Source organism: Hevea brasiliensis, chromosome 15 (genome assembly GCF_030052815.1).
Source record: "Hevea brasiliensis isolate MT/VB/25A 57/8 chromosome 15, ASM3005281v1, whole genome shotgun sequence".
In the NCBI taxonomy this organism is placed as follows: Eukaryota; Viridiplantae; Streptophyta; class Magnoliopsida; order Malpighiales; family Euphorbiaceae; genus Hevea; species Hevea brasiliensis.
In genome coordinates, this window is record NC_079507.1 from 54,477,302 (window position 1) to 54,503,606 (window position 26,305).

The 26,305-nt window shown below is 32.2% G+C and overlaps 1 pseudogene; it reads left to right on the top strand.

Annotated features, from left to right (window-relative positions):
• The window catches only part of LOC131174060 (protein SIEVE ELEMENT OCCLUSION B-like), a 33,734-nt pseudogene extending 8,051 nt beyond the window's left edge, over window positions 1-25,683 (top strand).
• The last annotated feature ends 622 nt before the right edge of the window (window positions 25,684-26,305 follow it).

The following is a 26,305-nucleotide window of genomic DNA, read 5'->3' on the forward strand; positions in this document are numbered from 1 at the left end:
ACAGCTATAACATCTCTAAAGGCAAAATCTTAATTTCTAAATGACTGGAAATGCTTGAGAAGCTGTTCAAGGGGCTGCCATTGGTGATCTTGGTGTGGACAAGCTAGAGGGACAACATCTGGTGTCCTAGATGCATCCCAAAGGTACCAAACACAACTACAGTGCATCAAAAGGTTAGTGCACTTATTCTTGATTTAATCTAGGGTTCTAATGAATTAATCTGTTAATTCTAAAATCTTAAATGGCAAATGTAGATCAAAAAATATATTAAAAGTGTTTTAATATGCTGTTTATCATTGAAATCAAATAGATAAATAATGAATCTTGCATGATGTATGAGACCCTAGAAGAAAAATTTTGAATTCAATGATCTAAACTTATGTTTTTCATGCTTCCGCTCCTTCACTTCCACTGAACATTTCATACCCAAACCAACCACTACTCCTCTCCTTAACCCTCCTTCTTCATCTTCTGTTCCTTCTTGCACACATCCCATGGTCACACATTCTAAGAATAACATTCATAAACCCAAGATCATTCATCAAGATACCAAACACCTATTACCCAAAGTACCAGAACTAATATCAATAAAACAAGCTCTATCCCATCCTGAGTGGCAATCTACCATGTCATTTGAGTTTAATGCCTTAATTGTAAATTGAACTTGGATTCTTGTTCCTCCTGACTCTCACCAGAATTTAGTTAGTTGTAAGTGGATTTTCAGGATCAAACGAAATGCTGATGGCTCTATTCAATTGTATAAGGCACATCTAATAGCAAAAGGCTATAATCAACATCCAGGAATTGACTTCGGAGACACTTTCAGCCCAGTGGTAAAACCAATCACTATTCATGTTATTCTTACTTTTGCTGTGATGAACTCTTGGCTTTTGCTGCAATTAGATGTGAACAACGCATTCTTACATGGTCCTTTGCAAGAAGATGTATTTATGCAACAATCACTAGGATTTACTGATCCAGAAAAACCTCATCATGTGTGCAAATTAATCAAGGCGCTTTATGGTTTCAAAGAAGCACCTAGAGCTTGGTATCAAGCTTTGCGTTCCTTCACGTTACAATTTGGTTTTCAGCCATCTAAAAGTGATCATTTTCTATTTATCTTTCATCAGAACTCTATTTGCTGCTATTTCTTGGTATATGTCGATGATCTAATTGTGACAGGTAATAACCCATCCTTCATCTCTCGCTTTATTCACGCATTTGGAGAAAAAATTTTCCTCAAAGGATCCCAATTAGCTGTCTCTTTTTCTCGGTGTTGATGTTCAAAAAACATACAAGGGTATCTTTCTTTCTCAACATCATTATGTGCGAAAGCTTATTCAACATGCTCAAATGGATAGTGCTAAAGAAGTATCCACTTCTATTGCCATGACCTCTCATCTAGTCAAATCAAATCCTCAAGAACAAGTTGTTGATTCTACTTCTTATCATCGATTGGTTGGCGGTCTCCAGTATTTAAGCCTTACACGGCTTGATATAGCTTTCACTGTGAACAAACTTTCACAGTTTATGCATTGCCCGAATCAATCTCATTGGCTAGCCTTAAAACATTTACTCAGATATCTCAAGTCCACTATTGATTTTGGCATTCATATTACACCTTAATCTCATCTTGTATTTCATGCCTTCTCGGATGCAGATTGGGCAGGTGATCCATCAGATAGAACTTTAACTTCTAGATTTATCTTATTCTTTGGTCAAGTTCCAACCAGTTGGAGTTCCAAAAAATAACGTACCATCGCTCGATCATCCACCGAAGCAAAATATAGAGTTGTAGCTACAACTACTGCTAAAGTACAATGGGTTAAGTCACTTCTTCAAGAGCTTGGCTACTCAGATCCACCTCCTACAATCTACTGTGACAATATCTCCACTATGTACACATGTCAAAATCCTGTACTACATTCTAAAATGAAGCATCTGGAAATTGATATTCATTTTGTAACACCCCTATATGCATAGCCTAGTATATTGCACTGTTCCAGTGACCCGTGTCGGTCCGGATAATTAAGAGGATTAGAACTATGTTTAAGACATCTAGAAAAGCCTTGAAGGAAAATAAATAGTAATTACCAGATAGTTAAGTATAAACAAGAAAAACAAAGCATAAAAAATTAAATGAGCCGATGGTCATAGCGATGGGTAACCTTACCGGGAAGTGACTGCGAGGTCAGTCCTAACCCTAATTTTAAACGGCAAATTGTGACACCGCTGTCCTAAGGACTATTGCGAATCTAGTGGAAAAGAGAAAATTACAAAAAAGAGCTGATAAGTAGGTCAAATAATTAGGTCAAATAATTAGGTCAGAGCTCCGGAAGAAACGCCGAATTATTTGCAAACTGGATCAAACTGGCAAGGGACAAATTGGTTAATTCACCCCTAGAGGTGACTCCTAACCTAACTGTCCAATAAAATCAAAGAAATGAAAATTTCAAAATATAAAATTAAATTAAAGAACTATAGAAAAATAAAAGAAAAAGGAAAAAGAAATGGAAACTGAATTATTACATCACCTTAGTGACTTCATGTATGATGTCAAAAATAAATTTTCATTTCCTTAATTTTTTTACTAAGTCAAATGGCTTGATAAATACTAAAATTAAAAAGAAAAATTGGTTGTCTTCCTCACTCCATTGCCGTCCACTCCCACTTCTCTCTCTTTAGTTTTTATTCCTCCATTAAAGCTTGATTTCAAGCTTTCTAAACCCTCAAATTAACCATAAAGCCCTCAAATTCTCCACATAAACCTCACTTTGGCAACTAGAAAAGAAGATTGATCAAGAAATTTTGGAAGAAAGTGAAGAAATTAGTGAATTGGAAATCCAAAGAAAGGTTAGTAACTTGAACTTGAAATCTTTAGTTAAATTCATGTATTTCTAGTTAAAGTAACTTAGAATTAAAGTCAAAATCAAACAAATTACTCATATAAAGCCAAGAAGGAATTTCGGCCAGACTATAGGGAGGTAGAAATTGCTTGAGTTTGATGAAATTAAAGTGATAGAGAAGTTGAATTAAGTATGTAGAGTAAGATTAAACACTTTAATTTCATTGATTGAATGAATTACAAAATTAGGGTTCTTGAGTTCTTGAAATTGAGAGAAAAATTGGAGGAAATGGTCAATTGATACAATTGACCCTAATTGAGGTTAGAAATGGTCAATTAGGACCATTTGTGATGTGTTTGAATTGGTAGAAACAAAATGCAATTCAGATTGGTAAGGGGTCTTAAAATGGCAGATTGACCTAGGTCCTTTTTAGGGACCAAAACTAAAATTTTAACCAACCCAATTGGTGTGAGTCTAATTGGGAATGAAAATAGACACATAATGACACATTTTTCATTTGGAAACCATGCCCAGAAAATGACATTTAGATAGTGAACAATTAGGTCAAACCCGGGTATTGTGCACTGCCACTGTACTAAAATGTCCAAATGAACAGTGTTTGTTCATTTGGCCATAACTTGGGTTAGACAGGTCCAAATGACCTGAGTTTTGTGGCATTGGAAAGCTATGACATAGCACTACAACTTTCATGAAGAATACCAACCCAAATTCTGCCCATAACCAAGTCATTTTGCCACCCAAAGTTAGTTGTCCAAAACTACCAGAACCAATAAAGTGCCCAGAAATTCTGGATAACACCAATCCAACCAGCCCTATTCAAATGGCCATATATTGGGCTACAAAACTCCAAATGGAGTGATTTGAAAAAAGAATTAAAGATAAGACAATAAGAAACAACTTTGATGAAGGACACCAAATTCCCACAGTAACCAGACCAATAGAATAGTGAAAAACAGGGGATCAAAACTGAAAAATTAAAAATTCTCTTAGGAGACCTAGAAATTGAAAAGGCAACCTAAACCAACAAATTAGGCACCCAAAATGTGGTATGTGAGTGTAATTGGAATCCACATACCTATTAAGCATAAGAAAGTCAACATTTTGACCCAATGGTCAAATGAATAGTAACCACCATAATTAAGAACACAAAGAATTCAATTTATGGGAGTATATAAGTAAAGTTTAAATGCAAATTTCAATTGTTAAAATTATGGTTAAACATAATTTGAATAAATATTGAAACATCTTAATTATGTGCTTCAGTGGAGAAAGGGCCTTCCGAGAAAAGGAATCGAAATGAGTGAAATAAGGAAAAACTAATTACGAGGTTTGTGCGCAATAAATTTATTTAAATATTTCTTATTGAAATTTGATTTAGTATGTAAAATGAATAGTTTTTAATTGTTTTGGCTTTGGAAATATTATTTGGAAGTTATTGTGTTACCTACTTTGTAAATGGAAAATTTGAGATAAAATATAATTTGTGGTTTGTATGAAATATTTAAATGTTGTGATTTAAAATTATTTTTTATTCACACTTGGCATGACAGTCCCTTACTATGTTCCTCCTCCACTTGTGGGGTTGAATTTGATATTTGATTATATTCCTCCCTCTTTGGCTTGCTAGTCTGAGGTGAGTTTGGATGAGTACTTATTAGCTAGCTAGCCACCTCCCTCATTGATTTCGATTAGTGGGGTGAGTTTGTATTGTCGTGGTGTACAACAAGGCAAAGTTTAGAAATTTTGTGTCATAGCCTAAGTTGTGTTATTGATTGGCAACACTATATTTATTAAATTGTTTGATCAAATTTGTGTTTTATTGAGCTTTGAAAATTGTGAAATATTTAAATTGTGATTTGTTATAAATATGATTTGCAAATTGTAAAATGTGCTTGTGTAATATTTAAATTATGATTTGGCAATGAATGGTTTATGTTCAACTTTTTAAATTTTATTGTGCACCATTGAGTAAAATTTATTCAGCGATAGCTTAATTTTATTGTCGCAGATAGGGAAAATGGCATAGTAGCAGAGTGAGCTGCTATAATAAAAGAGGAGCACAGTTTAGAGATTTTTGTATGGGTATTTGTTGATACCTTTGTAGTTTATTTTGATGTAATATATTTAGTGTTATATATATTAATATAAAATTGAGCGGTTGTATAGTAAATTGTAATAATATTAACTTTTAGATTTTTATGTTTGTAAATTAAATTGTGAATGCAAATTATTTATTTTGAATGCAATGTGTATAATTAATTTGAAATATTTGAGATGACAATCTTGTTTTGAATTGTGGAGATTGAGTTGAGTTGAGTTGTGTTGGTTTGAGTTATTTGGTGGTTGAAATTGGTGAGGTGCATTATTTGAAAGTGTTTTTTGGCAAGTCAAAATTTTTAGTTTTTCTTAATTACAGTCGGTACTCTGTTGAAATTTTTACAAGATTTGTGGAAAAATCCAAATGATTAAAATTTTTACCTACACCTAAACTTCAAAGAAAAGTTTTTAATTCCTACCAAAAGTGCTCGCCACCATTAAAAGAAGTAAAATTTGTTTTAAAATTCCTTGTAGTGTATTTAATGGGTTATCGGTAGGCGAAGTTCGATAATTCATTATGTATACTACGAGATCATATTATGCCTTACAGAGGGGTAAGGTGTGACATGTCTAGTGGTATCAGAGCATGGTTTTGAAATAAATTTTGACTATGCATATGAATATTTTATTTGATAAGTACAACTGCTCAAGTGTCCTAAATTGATACATTTGACATATTTACATCATGAATGTGAACTAACGAAAGTTAACCTCCTTGTAATTATTATCAGGAAGTAGAAAATTTCTAGAATCAGAATGGAAGAAGGAGATCATTCCGTAGAATAATCTATTGAGGCTGAGGCACAAGGGGAAGCCCCAGCACTCCAGAATGTGAGTGGGTCAGCCAATACAGCTCCTCCTCAAGCACCGCAGTTTCCTGCTCAGTTTACACAGCAGATGGCTGTGCTGTTTCAATAAATGGCTGAAAACCTGCCAACTCCAGCCTGCACACAAGCCCTCAAAGACAATCACAAACTCTCCAATGACAAGATGACAAACTAATAAAGTATGGGGCTACTGAGTTTAAAGGAACGGTGGACCCACTGAAAACAGAGAGAGAATGAAACGAGTTTTCAGAAAATTGCAATGTGCTGAAGAATTAAAATTTGAATATTCAGTTTCACTTTTGCAAGGGGATGCATATGAATGATGGAAGACCATCCCCCATAGCCTGGTTGAGCCACCAGTCCTCACTTGGGCAGACTTCCTGAGAGAGTTCAGGCAGAAATGCATTCCTGACACATATGTGGACATGAAACTACAAGAGTTTTTTAGTTTGAAGCAAGAGGATAAAACAGTAGCAGAGTATGAAAGAGACTTTTCTTGATTGAGTCATTATGCAGGAAGCCTGCTTGCCACTCCTAGAGATAGATGTAAATGTTTTGAGGCCGGGTTAAGACCTAGTTTGAGAATGCAAGTTGTGGAGTTCTGACACTAGAATTTCTCAGAGCTAATATCGTAAGCCTTGGAACTAGAAAAAATTGAGAATGAAGGAACAATTAAAAAGGGTGCAGAAGAGAGAGAAAACTGGAAAGACTACTAATCAAGTTCCTGATAGTGGGTCAGGAAAGAAAAAATATTTTGGTGGATCTAGCTCACGCGAATCGGTTAGAGGTAGATCTTCTAGACAGAAACCACCCCGATCCGGTCAGCAAACTCAGCAGACACCCAGAAATGCGCTATTGGATCAACTTTGTGAAACTTGTAGTAAACCACATGGTGGGGTATGTTATAAAGCCATAGGATCATGTTTTAATTGTGGAGGGACTGGTCATTTTGCTAAGGATTGTATAAGTCCATGCCGTTCTGGATCATTTACTACACCAGAGGGATCAACCCAAGTTTTTACCCCTAAGAGTTTACCATCAGTTAGTAGATTTAGAGGCAGAGGTAGGGGTAGTATACCTGGAAGTCAGAGTACTGTGAATTAGCCAAAACAAGGTAATGCTCCAGCTAGAGTATATACTATGCGGCAGAGGGAAGAGGATGAGACTTCTGACATTAGCTGGTACTTTCTTGATTTTTAACTAAGATATATATATATATATATATATTGTTTGACTCGGGGTCTACACACTTTTATGTTAATGCCAGCATTGCTTGCCTTCTTGCTGTCCCTTGTACAAAAATCAATTTTGATATGTTAGTGACTAGTCTTTTTAGAATTAGTTTTGGAAGAGTTTGCTAGCGAAAGATATCTCCTATAATACGATAAATTATTGAATATCGATAGATAAAAGAGTTGTGAAAGTAAAAATTTAAACAATTGGTTCGGATGTAACAAAGAAATGTTATGAATATTAGTAAGATTGTTGACTAAAATGGTCAGAGGACCAATGATTAGGTAAATAATTCTAACATGACTACAATGGTCATTCAATAAGGGAATATGAATCGAAATATTAGACAGAACGATAGTAAGAGAAGATTAGTATTATACGAAAAAATTAAACGTTGCATTAGATTATTAAAAGTCTTACATAAACTTAAATGAAAGAAGATTATACGATTATATGGAAAGGAGGAAAACTAAGTTCTCACTCCATAGGACCACACAAAGTCCTAGAAAGAGTGTATTTGTTAGCACATAGAATTGCTTACCTCTAAAAAGTGAAATGAATTTAAATTCATCGTATGATGGAGAAAATCATAAAGATCTTAGCATATGAGGTGAAGCAGCTGAGAAATAAATGTATACATTTAGTTAAGGTGTTATGGACCATTATTCAGATTATGAAGCTACATGAAAATATATGAAAGACATGAGAAAATAAACGTATGATTATTTTAGGATGGATATTGGGAAAAATTTCATGGACGAAATTTCTTTTAGGGGAGGGGGGGGGGGGGGAATTATAACACCCCTATATGCATAGCCTGGTATATTGCACTGTTCCGGTGATCAGTGTCAGTCCGGACAATTAAGAGGATTATAACTATGTTTAAGACATCTAGAAAAGCCTTGAAGGAAAAAAAATAGTAATTACCAGATAGTTAAGTATAAACAAGAAAAACAAAGCATAAAAAGTTAAATGAGCCGATGGTCACAGCGATGGGTGACCTTACCGGAAAGTGACTGCGAGCTCAGTCTTAACCCTAATTTTGAACGGGAAATTATGATACCGCTGTCCTAAGGAGTATTGCGAACCTAGTGAAAAAGAGAAAATCATAGAAAAGAGCTGATAAGTAGGTCAAATAATTAGGTCAGGGCTTCGGAAGAAACGCCGAATTATTTGCAAACCGGATCAAACTGGCGAGGGACAAATTGGTCAATTCACTCCTAGAAGTGACTCCTGACCTAACTGTCCAATAAAATCGAAGAAATAAAAATTTCAGAATATAAAATTAAATTAAAGAACTATGAAAAAATAAAAGCAAAAGGAAAAAGAAATGGAAACTGAATTATTACATCACCTTAGTGACATCATGTATGATATCAAAAATAAATTTTCATTTCCTTAATTTTTTACTAAGTCAAATGGCTTGATAAATACTAAAATTAAAAAGAAAAATTGGTTGTCTTCCTCACTCCATTGCCGTCCACTCCCACTACTCTCTCTTTAGTTTTTATTCCTCCATTAAAGCTTGATTTCAAGCTTTCTAAACCCTCAAATTAACCATAAAAGCCCCCAAATTCTCCACATAAACCTCACTTTGGCAACTAGAAAAGAAGATTGATCAAGAAATTTTGGAAGAAAGTGAAGAAATTAGTGAATTGGAAATCCAAAGAAAGGTTAGTAACTTGAACTTGAAATCTTTAGTTAAATTCATGTATTTCTAGTTAAAGTAACTTAGAATTAAAGTGAAAATCAAACAAATTACTCATATAAGGCCAAGAGGGAATTTCGGCCAGCCTATAGGGAGGTAGAAATTGCTTGAGTTTGATGAAATTAAAGTGATAGAGAAGTTGAATTAAGTATGTAGAGTAAGATTATACACTTTAATTTCATTGATTGAATGAATTGCAAAATTAGGGTTCTTTAGTTCTTGAAATTGGGAGAAGATTGTGGTTTTTTTTATATCATATTATATTTACTAATTATTTTTCATTTTACTTGTTATTGACCTATTTATTATTATATCATAACTCATTTTTTATATTATAACATTATTTCATAAAATAGTTTTACAATATATATTAAGAACTAGGAAATCAAAAAGTCACATCAAACGCGATTAGTGATAATAATGTGATATAAATTTAGTAAAATCAATAAATTTTATTTAATATATACACACTAGTAATTAATAATTAATGATAAAATATAGCTAAATAGATAGAAATAAGATATATTAAAATTAAATATAGATATATATTAATTTTATTTAAATTTTTATATTAAGTATTAATAAAGTAAAAAATCACATATTAATTAGTGATATTAATAAGATTAATGAATTTTATTTAATATACACATATTAATTATCATTAATGATAAAAATTTACATTTTTTATAACTATATTTCATAAAGAGTGCATCTGATATAAATTTGAACTTTATATGAGAACGGGTTTAATTACCATTAGATTAAATATTTATATCGAAATATATACAGAATTAATTAAAGTGTATATATTAAATACATGAATTTATGTATAAAAATTTAATTTAATGATAGATAAACTCATCCTCATATGAATTAAAACTCTTCGTATATAAACTCTTTCATAAATATAGATGTATATTAATTTAATTTGAATAAATATTAAAAAACTAAAAAGTCACATCCTTCAAAAAAAAAAACTAAAAAAAATCACATATTCATAGTGATAATAATAAGACTAATAAATTTTACTACTTAATATATACATATTAATGTTATTAATAATCAAAATGTGCAATTTTTTTTTGCAATTATAATTTATATATATATATATATATATATATATATATATATATATATATATATAGAGAGAGAGAGAGAGAGAGAGAGAGAGAGAGAGAGAGAGAGAGAGAGAGAGAGAGAGAGAGGTCATTAAACCATTATTAATTAAAAAAATTATTTTTCAATTAAAATAATTTTAATATTACTATTTAAAATATTAAAACTCTAAAATATTAGTAATAAATTTTGATCAAATAAGTTAGCAGTTATTCTCAAATCAATGAACTTAATATCCATAAGGTTTTTTTTAATAGTAAAAAATTATTCTTCATATATAATAATAATAATAATAATAATAATAATAATAATAATTTAAAATAATAAAAAAATAATATTAAAGTAAATTAAAATTCGTTAAATGTATAAAAGAGAGAGAAAACTTTTAAATATTGATCTTTCTTCAAAGTAAATATGAGTTTTGATTTTACTGCGCTTGACATTTTTAAATAAAAAATTAGAAACATGATAATGTGTGATAATTATATTTAGTAATTATATATTACAGATATTTAAAAAATATAGAAAAAAAATTTAATATTGACTTTTCTCTTTTAAAAAAATTAAAAATTAATAGATAGGTATTACTTTTAATAATTAGACATGTTTAAAAGAACATCCAATAATTAATTTCTCATAAAAATTCAAATATATTTAGTTCTAATTTGGAGTAGATATTCTAAATAAAATTAAACTTTTAGTTGAGGTAATAATTTGATAGTCATGATATATTCATTCAATTTTAAAATTAAATATCTTGAGTTGTTAGATCATCAGTAATTAAGTACTAAATTTAATTGCAGTAAATATATTTAAAAATATTTCACTTTCCTTTAAAGTAACTGCCATTGACGTTTTTAAATTAAAAATTACAAAACTTATAATGAATGACAATTATATTTAGTAATCAATACTTTTCCATTATTTGGATTTGGAAGATCAAAATAATTGTATTTAGAAAATTAAATAATATAATAATTATATATTACAGCTGTTTAAGAAATATAGAAAAAATTGTCACCAATAAATTCAATTAAAAATTGCTACTTTGTATAAATGTGACAGATTTAAAATTTTATCTCCTCTTGAATTTGTTTACAAAATTTGGGCCACTTCTTTACCAGGAAATAAAAATGAAACATATATAAAATTAGCATATGTGTTTATTGAGTATAATTAATAAATTAATCTGATTAACTCTTAATTTTTCCTATCTCTAATTAAATTGAGTTTTCTAGACATTTATAATAATTAATTAATTAATTAATTAATTAATTAATAATAATAATAATAATAATAATAATAACTACTTATTATAATATTAAAGTGTAATAATTAAATAATTTATAATTTATATATACATAATTAGAGAATTAATAACTTCATCATGATTTAAAGAAATTATATAATTAATTAACAAAAAAATAAAAAGAATTTAATGAAATTACTTGGAGCGTACATATATATATATATATATATATATAATTTAAAAAAATTTCTAAAAAATAATAAAATAATATAATTAGATTAATATTAACCAAAGTAATAATATTAATTATTTATTAATTATATTATAAAAAATATCAAAAAATAATGAAAATTGGATATTAATATAAATTTCTTGTTTATCATAACTATAAAAATAAAATTTTATTTCATTTTATTTTTTAATAATTCATTATATATACAACATTCAATATATAATTAAAAATATGTTTTTATTAAATGTATATAAAAATAATAAAAATAAAAATAAAATAATATTAAAGTAAATTAAAATTTATTCAATATACAAAAAGGAGGGAGAGGGTAAAGTATTTAATTCCATACAACTACTTTTGTAGTATAATTTAAAATTATTTTATTAATTTTAAGATATATAATTCTTAAATTTTTATAATTAAATGAAAAAATTAAAAATTTAAGAATCATTAAATGAGAAATTTATAAAATTATTGAAATATGTCTAATATTTTTAATTAGGTAGCCATAAAATTATGGTAATAATGGTAATAGTAAAAATATTTAATGGTAATAATACAACTACTTTTATAGTATAATTTTAAATTATTTTATTAATTTTAAGATATATAATTCTTAAATTTTTATAATTAAATGAAATAATTAAAAATTTAAGAATCATTAAATGAGAAATTTATAAAATTATTAAAATATATCTGATATTTTTAATTAAGTATCCATAAAAATTATGGTAATAATGGTAATAGTGAAAATATTTAATGATAATAGTAATTGTAATAATTACTTATATTAGCTACTATAATTATTAAATATAATAATTTCTATATGATAAATGCCATGTAGCAGCACTAGAGTTTTGAATACCATATGGCAGTAGCAAGGGAAAAATTTTTTGCTTTATAATGCCACATGGCAGTAGCAAGTGGAAGTCTCTACTTTATATATATATATATATGCAGATAACAAGAGGAAATTTGAAAACTATCAAATGCTTCTGAATCTTTTTGATATAATTCACATTGACAACATGAAAATTCTGAAGGCCCTGATTTATACCAAGGATGATATCCCACCACTGCTTGATGGCTCTATAAAAAGAAGGGTTTGTTCTTTTAGCACATCCATCAATACTCCTACCAATTATACGAGTAGCAATTTTCAAGCCATTGAGGGCCTTTTTATGTTATTATTGCTTGAATAGGTTAACATTGATGTGTTGAGAATGAAAAATGTGCAATTGCTTGTTTCGAGGCTAGACATTTCCCACGATGAGCATTCGATTCTTGAACAGATTTACAATGAGTCCAAACTCTATGCCACCAGTCTGGACAGTCAATATGAGGTGGTTTGGATCCCAATTGTGGACCATACCCATAATGATTCTATGCAAAGCCAGTTTGAGGCCCTGCAGGTTATGGTGCCATGGTACTCGATGCACCACCCATCAGTAATAAAAAAAGTGGTCATTATGTTCATCAAGGAGAGGTGGCACTTTAAGAACAAGCCTATCCTAGTGGTGCTTGATCCTCAAGGCAAAGTGTTATACCCTAATGCACTACACATGATGTGGATTTGGGGAAGCAATGCCTTCCCTTTCACTAGCTTGAGAGAGGAATCTCTCTAGAAAGAGGAAAAATGGAGGCCTGAGCTTTTGGTAGTGACCTAACTACTCTCAACTAGGTAATTAACCAATCACAACATGCCAACCTCCTCGAAATTTATATCTTTCAACTAATATTAACATTTGCAAAATTTTCTTGATCAGATTAATAAAGGAAAGTACATTTTCTTAAATGGAGGGGACTATTATTTTTATGTGGCTTGAATTTTAGATATATCTTCATTGACCCAAATTGTGACCTAATCTAAAAGCTTTGCGTTGTGAACCAATTGGGATAAAAAGTGAGATATGTGGTGGTAACGGTATGGACTAGCATAAATATTGTAATATTCTACCATTTGCGATAGATTTATGAGATATTCGGGAAACACACTAGGGTTAGGGTTTGAGAGTTCTAAGTGATTGTATCTTGCTATTTTCATCATAGCGAAACTTTTTCTCTTATCTTGCCTGTGGATATAGACCTTATAGTCGAACCACGTTAAATCTTATGTTATTCTTCTTCTCTTTTCTATACTATGTGACTGTACAATTTGTGTGTATGCCTTAGATTTTTATGCCTGTTATAACAAACTGGTATTAGATATTTGTGTGCGAAATCTAGGGTTTACAAATGGCATCATCTTCAACAAAGTATAAGATGGAGAAGTTTAATAGCAGATTAAGTTTTAGTCTGTGAAGATTAAAATTAAATCTTCCTTAATCCTGCAAAGTCTATGGAAGGCAATCAAGGATAACTTTCTAGAAGATATGAAAGAGGCAGAGAAGGTTGATCTGAAGGAGGGAGCCTTGAGTATGATTTTCATAAGTGTAACTAATAATGTCCTATGTGAGATTGCTAGTGAAAGCTCAGTGTCTACAGCATGAAAGAAATTGGAGGAGTTGTACTCTACTAAATCACTAATCAACTGCCTGTATCTGAAGAAAAGACTTTACAATGTAAGAATGAGTGAATGTATGCCCATTAAAGAACATGTGGATGAATTTAATTCAATTATTATGGACCTGAAGAATATTGATATTGATATTGATAGTGAGGATCAGGCTCTTATTGTGATATGTTCTTTGCTACCCTCCTATGAGACTTTTGTTAATACTCTGTTATATGAAAAATACAGTATTTCACTAGACGACATTAGTAATTCTCTAAAACCGAAGGAGTTAAAAAAAAAAATTTCCAGATAATAGAGAAAGATTTGAGGGGGAAGGTTTGGTAAGCAAAGGAAGAACACATTCAAGGGAGGGTTCTTCCATTAAGAAGAAATCTAAGGTTAGATCCAAGTCAAAAATGAAAAAGACTAACTGTTTTGAGTGCGGGAAGCAAGGTCACTACAACAGAAACTGTCCCACATTAAAAAGTAAAAAGGAAAAGTAACTAAAAAGTTCTATGAATGTGTTTGACAGGTTCATCAATTCTGATGGTGATGACAGTGCTAGGAAAATTTTAGCCATGAGTTCAGATCATGGACAGAATTCCTAGATTCTTAATATTAGTACTACCTATAACATATATCCACATAGAAACTAGTTTGTCACTTACAAATAGATGAGTGGTAAGGTGTTTCTGGGCAATGATCATACATTACCTATGGAAGGAATTGGTAATATCAGATTGAGAATGTTTGATGGCGTTATTAAAACTATAGAGTGTTGGCATATTCTAAGCTGAAGAGGAACTTGATTTCTCTTAGGACACTTGACTCTCATGGATTCAAGTACCATGCAGAGAATTGAGTTCTCAAAGTGTGTAAGGGCTCTATGGTATGAAGAGCTATTTTGTTTAAGGATTGTATTTTCTTTAGGGCAGTGCCTTTTTAAGGGAAGCTGCAGTAGCATTCAAAAGCAATAATTAGAATCATATTCAATTATGGCATCTACGTCTTAGTCTTATGAGTGAAAGAGGGTTATTTATGTCGAGCAAGCAGGATTTATTGAACAAGTAGAAAATAGAATCTATGGACTTTTGTGAACTTTGTGTATTTGATAAATAGACCAGGTGAAGTTCGATAAAATGGGAATGTACAAGACCAAAGGAATGGTGGATTATATCCACTCAGATCTATGGGATCCTAACAGAATCCCTTCCAAGAGCGGTGCTAGGTACTTCATGACTTTGATTAATGATTACTCTCAGATGGTGTGGGTGTATTTTTTGAAAACAAAAGATGAGGCATTTTTAACCTTTGTAACATAGAAGACGATGATTAAGAAGCAGATAGAAAAAAGGTTAAGCGTTTTAGAACTGATAATGGGCTAAAATTTTGCAATCATAAGTTCAATACATTCTGTAGTAATAAAGGTATAGTGAGACACCGCACTTGTGCAAGGACACCACAATAGAATAGTATTGCAGAATGTCACACCCCTACTCCTCGTAAGATGTAACATGCTCTCGTAGTACACCTAATAAATTACTGTACTTCACCTACCGATAACCCATTAAATATACTACAAGGGATTTTAAAACAATTTCTGATCATTTTTATAGTAGTGGGAACGTTGGATATTTATTAAAAAGCCTTTAATTGAAATTTTGGTCATGGATCAAATCATCGATTAAAATCTGGTATTACGAATTTTTTTTAAAATTTCGGCAGAGTGCCGACTGTTTTTTGAGAAAACAGTTCTTCAAAACCTGAAAGAAAAACACTTCCAATATATTTTCTCAACCACAACTCCAATAAACTCAATTTCATCTCCCAATTCAATACAAACAACTCAATTCAATTTTCAAGTCAAACTCATCATAGAGGAAACAATTCATTCATTACCAAACTCAGAAAGAATTTTGAATATTACATTCATTAAGGTAATAAAATTAATATTACAAAACTATACAGGTAAATAAAAGTCTCAAATTTACATTACAATAATTTGCATTTAATTACATACCAAAATATTTTACAAGAGTTTTTCTACAACTACTCAAATAATTTACATACATATTATTACATGAATACATCAAAATTTAATGTACAAGGGTATACCTATAATATACCCGGAGCTAATCCTAATGAGTCTTCAAGGAATCTTACTCAGTTGCTCTATAGTCATTTCACTTGCGACAGCATACAAAGCTATCGCTGAGTGGTGAACTCAGTGGTGCACAACTATAATTTAAAACATAATACACTATACATTGACAAAATTTTAGCAAAGAATTTGGAAATCTTGAAATTCATCAAAATTCTAAAAATCAAAATATTCGCTGTCAATAATACCAATCATTTGTCAAATCATAATTGAACATTTAAAATAATTCCATCATTTTGTGGAAATAAATATTAATTTCACTAAAATCAATTATGCACAAATCTTATTTTAAATCACCATTTCTTACTATTCAAAAACCATTCTTTATCTCACTAACTTTGCAGGACTAATCCGTAAGGGCCATCTTCAAAGCGATTCTAACTCCCTATGGTCGGAGAGGTCGAATCATGATTCTAACTCCCTATGGTCGGGGAGATCGATTCATCGTGCACATTACAACACCACAACAATGTAACTTCCAAAAGGGCCAAGAGAAACTTAGATCTAACCTCTAATAAGAGGAGAATCTAAGCATGTGCACGTACCATGATAATCAAAACCAAGCTAACTCCAGTGTCTCTTCAACAAATGAGGGACGAGTAATAACCTAGTTAAGCATCTATAGTGAGATATAAAACACATCATGAATCTCTTTGTCCTTTTTGTGAGCATAAATCACAATACAATTCAATTCAAAGTCAATTCCAATATCCAATAATTTTTTTATGCACATCACAATTCAAAACATATTTAATCCATTTCCCATGTTAAGTATAAACCATTTTTTAAATCAAAATTTTCCATGTAAACCATGTAAATGTATTTCAATCAAAATTTTTCCGAAGCTAGTTTCATTCAATTCATAATAAAATAAAATCATAATTAATTTCATTTTCCAAAACTAAACTTATTCACACTATAACATATAAAGAAACTAAAATCATTTAATCAAATAAAATATGTAAAACATGAACAATTTAAAACTAGTTGTGTACAAACCTTTTTTGTTAACTCAATTTACTCAAATTTTTATTTCTACTTTGAAGATCCCTTTTCAACTGAAACATATAAATTTAAAGTGATTCAGTATTCATTTCTAATAATTAAATTTCAATAATTTCTTTGCAGACTTATCATACTCATTACGGTTTATAAATTTGGGTCCTTTGCATTTTTGTGTATAGTGGCACTATTTATGGCACTATTCAAGTTAAAATATTGACTTTTCCATATTTAATAGGTTTATTAACTCTAATTACACCCACATACCATATTTTGAGTATCAAATTTGTTGGCACTGATTGCCAATTAAATTTCCAAACTACCTAAGTAAAATCCCAAAAATTCAGTTTTGGGTCACAAGATTCTACTATTCCATTGGTTTGTCTACAGTAGAATTTTGGCTAAATGTCCCCCATCAAAGTTGTTTCTTATTGTCTTAGCTTTAATTCCCTTTTTGAATCACTCCATTTGGAGTTTTGTAGCTCAAGTTATGGCCATTTTTCTAAGGCTGGCCAGATTGGTCCAAACCCAAATTCTGGGTACCAATTTGGTTCTGGCAGTTTTGAGCAACTAGCTTTGGTTGACAATTTGACTTGGTTATAAGCAGAATTTGGATCTGTATTCTTCATGAAAGTTGTAGTACTATGTCATAGCTTTCCAATGGTTCAAGAATCAGGTCATTTGGACCTGCCTAGACCAAGTTATAGCCAAATGAACAAACAAACATTGTTCATTTAGTCATTTCTGTACAGTGGCAGTGTGCCTTACCCGGATTTGACCTAATTTTACACCACTTTGTGTTCAGTTCTAGGGTAAGGTTTCTTCACCAAAATTGTTGCATTATGTCTTAATTTTCATCTCCAATTGGCCTCACACCAATTGGAGCAACCAATTTCCAGTTATACCTATTTGAATGGGTAAGGGTCAAGCTGCCTAGCATTAGACATCACACATTCACAATCTCATTTCAATTTTAACCATTCAAACACATTCTAAATTACACTAATTAACCATTTTAAACCTCACTTAGGTCAAAGTATATCAATTTACCAAATTCTCAAAATTTTCCCCCAAAACCCTAAAGGTCAAGAACCCTAATTTCTCTAAAATGCACAATTAATGCAATTAATGTGTATAATCACTCCTATACACTTAATTGAGCTTAAATACACTCTTAATTCCATCAAAATTCCTCAAATCCTAACATATCTCAAGCGGGCTGAATTCTCTCTAGGTCCCTAACATGTTGTTTTTGTTTCATTTTCCTCAATTCTAAGTTAATTCAAGTAGATGTGCATGAATATAAAGAGAAATTAAAGGATTGATGACTAACCTCTTTGTGTGGCTTTTCTCTCTTCCCAAATTCCACTTCTTTCCTCTTCTTTTTGTTGTCAACAATTGAATCAAGGTTCAAGGGTAAGGTTTAATTAAGAAAGTTGAAGAATTTATGGCAAATTTTAGGGTTTTGAAAAGCTTAAATATAAGCTTTAATGGTGGAGAAAGTAAAAAGAGAGAGATGAGGGAGAGTGGCCATGGCAAAGGAGGAAGAAGATTCTAGCTTTTATTTATTTATTTTTCATTTATTCCCTTTTTATAATTATCTCTACCCATTTTAATTAAATGAAATTAATTATGATGCCATGCTTGCATCATTAGGGTGATGTCATCAAGCTTATTTATAATTTCTTTTCTTTTCCTTTATTTTTTTTCCATAACTTCTTCAATTTAAATCTATATTTCATAATTTTAATTTCTCACTTTTTATTGGACGGTTAAGCCATGAGTCACCTCTAAGAGTGAATTGACCAATTTGCCCCTCGCCGGTCTGATCCAGTTTACCAATAATTCTGTATTTCCTCCGGAACCCTGACCTAATTATTTGATCTAATTCTCTACCTTTTTGTGGTTTTTACATTTTTCCTAGCTTCGCAATTTTTCCTAGGATTGCGGTGTCACAATGCCCCATACGAAATTAGGGTTTTGACTGATCTCGCAGTCACTTCCCGATGCGATCACCCATCGCTGTGACCCCGGGCTCATTTAACCTTTTATGTTCTATTTTTTTGATCTGTATTTAACCTTCTGGTAATCACTATTAATTTTTGTTAAGAGCTTTTCTAGGTGACTTAAAGATGATTCTAATCCTCTGAATTATCCAGACCAACACCGATCACTGGAACAGTGAAATGCACAAGACTATGCATGTAAGGGTGTTACACAGAATGCATAAACAGAACACTTTGTGACAAAGCATAAAGCATGCTCCCATATTCAGGATTAGGAAAGGATTTCTGGGCTGAAGCAATTGATACAACCTGTTTCTTGGTTATTAGATCTCCATATACAGCTATTGTGACACCCCTTACCCGTCTACAGTGTAGCCGAGCAAGATATGCCACTCAGTGTGCCAGAGCACCAATTCATATTTCCATTACAATTTATCCCTTTTAATTCATTTATTTACAATTTTTGATAAATCTGAATTTTTCCGCAAATTTTATAGAAAATCTGGCAGAGTGCCGGCTATAAATTGGAAAAACAGTTCTTCTGAATATGTTAAAAACACTTCCAATATAATTTCCAAATCCAAACTCCATTATACACACACATCTCAAGTCAATCTCAAAATCTCAATACTATTTTCAGAAATTTTTCTTTTCTGTTCACATCATCACTGGAAGCACATTCATAAATATTTCTCAACATTTCATTTTTCAACATAATATACAGAAAATTTCAATAACATGAAATTTCCTATATTTACATTATTACATAATTTCAAGAGTTTATAGTTACAATCCAAACTAATACAAAATGCAAAATACAAAATGCTACCCAAAGTCCTAATGTCCTACCATATGCACTGCAGATGTGAGGTGACTCTGGACTTCGGATGCAGGTTTGAAAGTTCACCCGGTTTGATGTCTGCTGGGCTTCCCAGCTAGGTCTCCGGTACCTGTGCGTGGTAAAAGTGACGCGTTAAGCAATTCTGCTTAGTGGTGACAATATAAAATAAAATAAAATAAAATAAAGTAAAATAAGTATGTAGAATGTACGATTACATTTTTAGGTAGACTTAATTTCTAATATTTATTGCAGTATTATTCGATTAAAATTTGGTAAAATTTATTATCATTGCCCGAGTAACCCATATTAGTCGACTGGACTGGATAAACTGGCACTGGGTACTAAGTACCTCGGACCATCACACCATCGGTCACATTGTATCTCCCGGTGTGCAACAGAATAGCTAATAAGTTGTAATAATCATCAGGGATAAAACTCAAGTGTAACAACTCAAATAACATAGCCAAAGGCTATTATGTCACAGAATGGCATGGGAAGCCATGAAACACAGAATGGCATGAAGCCATATGCAGTACTGGTAACAGAATCCTATTGGCATGCCAACCTATTCAAACCAATCTTGCTAGGTATACTAGGGCATATTACACTTTTAAGTTTCACAATTCTTGAAATTCAAGTTTTACTGTTACTATTCATTTCATTAGTCAACTAAAATGTTGACTTTTGCATAGACAATAGGTACATTGGTTCTAATACTCCCAACATACCACATTTTGCATTCTAAATTTGTTGGTATTGGTTGCCAATACCATTTCTAAGCTTAATGTTAATTGTACAAAATTTTCAGTTTTCAAGCTTTGTGTTTCCTGTTCCATTAGTCATTTTTGAAGTGGGAATTTGGAAAAATGATCAACATGAAAGTTGTTCCTTATTTTGTCTAGTTGTATTTCCTTTTTTGAATCACTCCATTTGGAGTTTTGTAGCTCAAGTTATGGCCCAAAAACCACAACTGGCTGGATTATGATTTTTCCAGAATTTCTGGACTGACCAAATCTACAATATTAGGAGCAGTGACTTCAGGTCACTTTTTGAATATGTTATAGTCATAATTTGGGTTAGGTTTCTTCATGAAAGTTGTTGATATATATCTCAGCTTATTTTTGGTAAAATTTTAGGTTAATTGGACCTTTCTAAACTGAGTTATGGCCAAATGACTAAACACTGTTCATTTAGTCATTTTGCCCGGGCAGAATGCAAGTCACCCGGATTAAGGCAATCTTTTGGTCAACTTAGTTTGGTTTTCTGGACATGGTTTCTTCACCAAAGTTGTGCCATTATATGTCTAGTTTCATGTCCAATTGGCCTTTCACCAATTAAACCTCTACAATTCTAGTTATTGCTGCCCAAACCTGCTGGACTCATGCCCAGTCCTACAGGTCACGAAGGGCAGCCACACCAAACTCAAATCCCACTACACAATTCACTTCATTTTTTATTTAAACAAAGCCAAATGGTCACTAATTGACCATTAAAACCTACTTTCATCATCACATGATCAAAGTCTCATTTTCCACCCCAAACCCTAACTCAATCATTACAAACCATGCATTATCATTGTATTTCATCAATCCACTTAAGAGATACATATTGTGGGCAGCCATACTACCATTTTAACTCCATAAAAATCATCACAATCTCACCCCAACCAAGGCTACCAAAATTATGGGTTGGCATACAAATGGTATTCAATAAATTTCTTTGTGATTTGCACTCATTCTTAGTCCTTAAACATGAATTTAAAGTAAAAACTAAGGTTAGGTCACAAACCTCTAATGGAGTCACCCTTCAAGCTTGTAAGAACTCTTCCACTTTACTTCTTTTTGTTCCCAAAAGCTTCACTAGGATGTAAGAACAAATTTTTATGTTGCTTGGTTAAAGTTTTATTGAGAGAGGACTAAGGAAAGGGAGCTTGTAAATTCAAAAATGGTGGAGTGAAGGGAGAGACATGGGACGGCAAGGGAGGAAGAAGAAGTGGCTGCTGCAAATTCTAGAATTTTTCTCCTTTTCCTTATCCTTTAATGTATTTTTAATAGCCTTCCTTTAATTTGATTGGCCATCCTTTTTAATTACCTCATGCTTACATAAGCATGAGGTAATAAATCCCATTTTCTTTTATTTTCTTGTTTACTTAATTTCAATTAAATTTTTAACAATATTTATTCATATTTTATGTCATATAAATTATTTATTTAACTGGACAAGTTGGCCAAAAATCATCTCTGAAGATGAAATGACTAAAATGCCCTCCGTTTGACTTAACGAGCTAAAATTGTGTGCACCAATAGAAAAATTTTTCTAAGCATTTTCTTGGCATTCTAATGCCATAAGAACCTCAACGACCCTTCTCTGGAGTCCCAAAAATTATTTTATAATTTTTTCCCCGAGTCTAGGGTTGCTAACGGCCTTTACCGTCACTTCCCCTTTGGGTTACTCATCCTTGGTGTTTCGGCTCGTTTAACCTTAGTGTATTTCATTTCTAAAAGTTTTCCTTACTTTTTATGAGCATTATTTAGTTTCTTTATAACTCCTCACTCTAGTCTATTTAAAATTTTAAACATTCTAGCTACCAGGACCAACATTGGTCACCGGACTAGCTAAAGTGAGGATGTTACAGCTATTGAGTGTAAAACTCCTTTTGAGATCTAGTCCAGTTCACCTATTGATTACTCTCAGCTGAGAGTGTTTGGTTGCCCTGCTTATGCTCATATGAGGGATGGTAAGCTTGAGCCTAGGGTAAGAAAATGCATATTTCTAGGGTATGCATCTGGAGTGAAAGGCTATAGGTTGTGGTGCAATGATCTAAAGTCTCTAGGATTAATTACCAGTAGGGATGTAACATTTAATGAGTGTGCTTCATTGGATAGTCAGAGGGAGAACTCAATAGCAGAATCAGATCATGGTGTCAGATTAATACTTTAGCAGTTCAGTCTAGTGATTCGGAGGATGAGGTGCAAGATTCTGATCAACAAAAGGATGTACTTGAGCAACAGCAATAGGAATCATATAGAATTGTAACCAGGAGAGAGAAAAGATATATTAAACCCCTGCAGAGATATGCAAATCCAGATCCAGTTGCGTTCGCCTTGTCAGTTGCTGAAATAGTTGATATGCATGAACCCAGTAATTATAGAGAAGCTATTTCCTATTCAGATGTAGATCAGTGGATCGATATTATGGGTAAAGAAATTGAATTTCTTCATAAGAATCAGACTTGAGAGCTTATAATATTGTCTAAGGGACAGAAAGTGGTAGGCTATAAATGGGTGTTCAAGAAAAAGGAAGGCACTCCAGAGGTTGAAGCACCTCGATATAAGGCATGGTTGGTAGCAAAAAGTTTTACTTAGAGGGAGAAAATTGACTTTAATAAAGTATTTTCTTCAGTTGTGAAGCACAGTTCTATCAGAGTTTTGCTTGCTATGGTTGCTCTTCATGATCTAGAGTTTGAGAACTAGATGTGAAGACAACATTTTTGTATGGTGAGAAAATTTATATGAGTTAGCCTAAGGAATTTGTCATTCCAGGTACGAAAAAACCATGTTTGCTTGCTTAAGAAGTTTTTATATGGTATGAAACCGTCACCTAGGTAGTGGTACAAAAGATTTAATGCATTCGTGGTTCATATTGGCTTTATTCGTAGTTCATATGATAGTTATGTGTGTCATAGAAAGCTTTCAAATGATTCCTTTGTCTATTTACTGTTGTATGTGGATGACATGCTCATTGTTACTAAAAGCATGTCACAAATTAATATTCTCAAAAAGCAATTGAGTGATGAGTTTGAGATGAAGGATTTGGTTGCTACAAAGAAGATATTGGGAATGGAAATTACTGGGGATAGAAGTGTTGGGAAGCTTTTCTTATCTCAGTAGGCCTATGTTGAGAAAATGCTTAAGCGTTTCAACATGAATAATGCTAAGCCTGTGACTATTCCATTTGCTGCCCATTTTAAGTTATCTGCAGGCATGTCACCAAAAATAGATAAGGAGATGGAGCACATGTCTAGTGTTCCCTATTCGAGTGCTGTTGGTAGCATCATGTATACTATAGTTTGCACCCGACTTAACATTTCACATGGAGTTAGTGTTGTGAGTAGATACATGACGTGTCTTAGGAAAGAGCACTAGCAGGTAGTAAAATGGATTCTGAGGTATTTTAAGAGTACTACATATATTGGTCTCACATTTGATAGAGCCAAGATGAGTGATTCAGTTGTTGGCTATGTGGATTTTAAATTTTGTAGGGGACTTAGATAAAAAGAGATCTTTGACAGGTTATTTGTTTACTCTCTCTGGAAGTGCTATCAGTTGAAAGGCAACATTGCAAACTACAGTTGCTTTATCAAACATAGAGGTTAAATATATGGCTTTAGCATAGGCAGTAAAGGAAGCTTTATGGTTATAAGATTTGGCTGGTGATCTTGGGTTGATATAAAACAAGCCAACAATTTTTTATGACAGCGAGAGTACAATACATCTCATAAAGAATTAGATGTATCATGAGTGAACTAATGTATCATGAGTGAACTAAGCATATTGATGTCAAATATCACTTCATTCGGAATATTGTACCTTAAGGGACTGTAGTTGTATAAAAAGTGTCTACACATGATAATCCAGCAGACATGATAACCAAAAGAGTCTCAGTCAGCAAGTTTAACCATTGCTTATACTTGGTTGGTATTTGCAGTACTCAGTAGTACCCTTGCGACAGAATATGGCAAGACAAAGTGCATGTGATTGTTTTGTTGATAATGGAGGGATTCAAGCTAAGGGGAAGAATTGTTATTTTTATGTGGCTTGAATTTTGGATATATCTTCATGGACTCGAATTGTGACTTGACCCAAAAGCTTCGCATTGCAACCTGATTAGGATAAAAAGTGAGATATGTGGTGGTAGCAGTATTGATCGGTATAAATATTATAATTTCCTACCCTTTACGACAGAGTTGTGAGATATTTGGAAAATACACTGGGTTAGGTTTGAGAGTTTTGAGTGATTGTATCTTGCTCTCTTCATCATAGTGGAACTTTTTCTCTTGTTATGCCCGTGGACGTAGACCTTATGCTCAAACCATGTTAAATCCTGTGTTATTCTTCTTATCTTTTCTATAATACGTGATTGTATGATTTATGTGTGTGCCTTAGATTGTCATGCCTGTTATTATAACAAGGACGATATCGAGTGGGTGAGGAAGTTCACTAACACTGCTCGAGCAGTTGCATTGGCAGCATGCATACCGCTCGAGATGGTTTATGTGGGGAAGAGTAGCAAGAGGGACAAAGTCCAGCGAGTGATAGCCACAATCATTGCTAAGAAGCTCAGCTACGTTTAGCAGGACCTGACCATGATATGGTTCTTCTGGACCAGGCCAGAAAGCATGTTATTCTCGAAGATTCAACTAGCAAGATCGATGAATATGATCTTACAATGCAAGAAATCAAGAAACTACTTAGCTATGGCAAAAAAGGTGGATGGGCTATGCTCAATAAAGGCTTTAACATTGTGGTGAATTGTCACAACACCATAGTTTTGCCTACAATGCTAGAGTATGATGTCTGGAAGAAGCATATACCAGCTAAGGGATTTGATTTATCCTTCAAAGAACACCACGACAAGCTTCACGGTGTTGCTCATCCTTGCGACTATTTCGAGTTTCCTAGCACCGCCAGTAGGATCTCTAAGCAACTGAAATGCCCCGAATGCCAACACAGCATGGAGAAGTACATCACTTTCCTCTGCCGCCACGAGGAAGGATTGAAGAGATACCATATTAAACATATTGCTACAACTACATTTAATTCCCTACTACATAGCATTACTGCTAAATAATGGTATAAAGTGTGTGTGTGACCCTTTCTTTAATTTCCATTTATCTTTCTTGTAATATGATTCCAGTGGCCACCATGAGAGTTCAAGTTGGCATTTGAAGCCGTAAATAAAATATTTGACAGTTTCTATATTGATTAATCAATAAAGTGCAATTTTCGTTTTGATTATGTTTATATACTTTAGAAACATCTTTTTTTAATTGCAAGAAAAGAAGTTTGAGCGTAATAGTCATTATGCCAAAAGTCCAAGATTTCAATTAAATGGTTTCATTAGTCCCTAATTTAATCCACTTCGCAAGGAGAACCTACCACTAAGTCATAGTAGGTCACAAGAAGTCATAAATATAAACTATCTGCAGTCAATTCACTTATTTAGTTATCAACACTAAGACGAGAAGTCAAATCAGGGTTGTACACCTCTAACTATAAAAGGTTACCACTAAACCACAATGCTCGATGGTTTAGAAACATTGTTGAATATTTCCTTTCCGGTTTGCTTTATATAATTTTTAATAAAATGGTGGTTTTTTTTTTTTCCTAAACAGTATTTGTTTTGATTTATTCTTCCTTTAGAGTTGAGAGAAAGTCTACCCAAATGCAAAAGAACAAATCTGATATTTAAA